Source organism: Bidens hawaiensis, unplaced genomic scaffold (assembly GCF_021521415.1).
Source record: "Bidens hawaiensis isolate Kalapana, Puna unplaced genomic scaffold, B.hawaiensis_p1.1 tig00054034_1, whole genome shotgun sequence".
Taxonomy (NCBI): Eukaryota; Viridiplantae; Streptophyta; class Magnoliopsida; order Asterales; family Asteraceae; genus Bidens; species Bidens hawaiensis.
This window is the reverse complement of record NW_027506282.1, coordinates 54,242-56,213: the sequence shown is the minus strand read 5'-3', so window position 1 is coordinate 56,213 and position 1,972 is coordinate 54,242. Positions and strand designations below refer to the sequence as shown.

The 1,972-nt window shown below is 36.5% G+C and overlaps 1 pseudogene; it reads left to right on the top strand.

The window, feature by feature from the left end:
- LOC143617353 (ADP,ATP carrier protein 2, mitochondrial pseudogene) lies at positions 1 to 1,512 on the top strand (annotated as a pseudogene).
- Positions 1,513 to 1,972: the final 460 nt, after the last annotated feature.

The following is a 1,972-nucleotide window of genomic DNA, read 5'->3' as shown; positions in this document are numbered from 1 at the left end:
ATGTTAAAAGATGGGACTGTCAGTCTACAATAGCTGAGATTATTTAAAGGAAATGTAGCTAATGTTACTTGTTACTTTCCTACTTAGGTTCGTTTCGTCTTCTTTTTTATCATGTTTCATTATTCTTACCCTCTTTGTTATAAATGGGAGGATTTGGTTTTTAGTTTGATCACTATCTGGCAGCTAAATGTGTAAAGCTTAACTAAAAGTTTAGTGTTGAAAAGTATTTTTATGATGTTGATGATGTAAAGACAGATTATCATTGTGTATTAAAAAGCCTAGGGTGTAAACGAGCCGACCCCGAGCTCTGCTTGTTTAACTTACAATGGCTTGAGTTTGGCTCGTTTTGAGCTCTATTTTTTAAGCTCAGCATTAGCTCGTGAGTAGCTTAGGCTCGGGCTTAGTTTGTTTAACTTCCAAGAGCTTGAGTTTGGCTAGTTTCGAGCTCTATTTTTTTAAGCTCAACATTGGCTCGTGAGTAGCTTAGGCTCGGGCTTAGCTCGTTTAACTTGCAAGAGCTCAAGGTCGATCAGCTAGTTTCAAGCTCTATTTAAAAAGGTTGATAGTGAGGAGTTTTTTAAGTTTAGGCTCGGCTTGTTGATTATTTATTAGTTACTTATGTAGTCTTTAATTAATCCTTTCATAGTTCCATTATAATAAATAAAAATTATATGAATAGTAGGCTCTTTTAGCTTGCAAGTCAACTCGAGTTCGATAAGTGAAGCTCAAGGTCGGGCTCGTTTGTTAAACAAGCTTATTTTTAGGCTCGAGCTTGTTTAAGCTCGGCTTGTTTACACCCTTATATCAGAGGGTATTTGAGTTTTCTGATGGTTTGTTGTTGTGAAACACTGCAGGCACTTAATTTAATGGCTACTTCAAGAGCTTATTAAACTTTAAGAAAGACCTTGATCCAAACTGGAAAGTGTTTGCCAGAACCCACCTAGCCATTGATGCGAAGTTCAATGGTTTGATTGATGCTTACAAGAAAACATTAGCATCAGACGGTATTGCTGGGTTGTGCCGTGGGTTCCCTCTTTCAGCTGCTGGTATCTTTGTTTACCGCGGTCTTTATTTCGGGTTGTACGATTCCCTCAAGCCAATTCTCCTCACCAGAGATATGCAGGTTAGTTTTATACTTTTATTTGAATAAAACTACTTATCGAACATTTTTTAGAATATAAACTGATGTTTTAGCTGTTTGTTGTACATGTCATATAACCGTAGGATAATTTCCATGCATGCTTTGCTCTCGGTTGGTTAACTACAAGCGCAGCTGGTTTTGCTTCATATCCGATTGACACGGTTAGGAGAAGGATAATGATGATGGCATCTGGTGAAGCTGTGAAGTACAAGGACACATTTGACGCGTTTAACCAAATTGTGAAAAAGGGGGGCTTGAGACCATTGTTCAAGGGTGGGGCTGCAAACGTTCTCAGATCGGTGGCAGGTGCTGGTGTTCTTGCCTGTTATGATCAGCTTCAGCTTATTTGTTATGGTCATGTTCCAGTTTGAGGTGTTTGCATATGCAGGAAAAGGCTTGTTAATAAAAATACTTACTCCTATTTGCCTAGATTATGGATAATCAACAGAAATGAGATATGATTTTTCTGTTATATTGTATTTTATATATGTTTTTGGTGTAAATATTTTTGCAAGTGGTCTGGATTTCTAGTGATTAAAAAAAGACTATGAAAAATTGTTAATCAGCTTCATGTTTTTGACATGGAAAAGCATTAGGAAACTGAAAAAGAACTTTAAAAAACCATTCATATTTGTTGGACATTAAACTTTTGGACTAGTTGGCTATTGGCTCCCAAGTGACATTATTCTTTTTAAAAACAAATTTCTTACTTTTCGGGACTTGTACTTGGAACCTTTGAATGTTTAAAAGACACATTCACATTGTCTCTGCCTTGGCATATTCATGGTTTGATCCTTCTTTGAAGTCATTATCGATGATTTTATGTTTTAT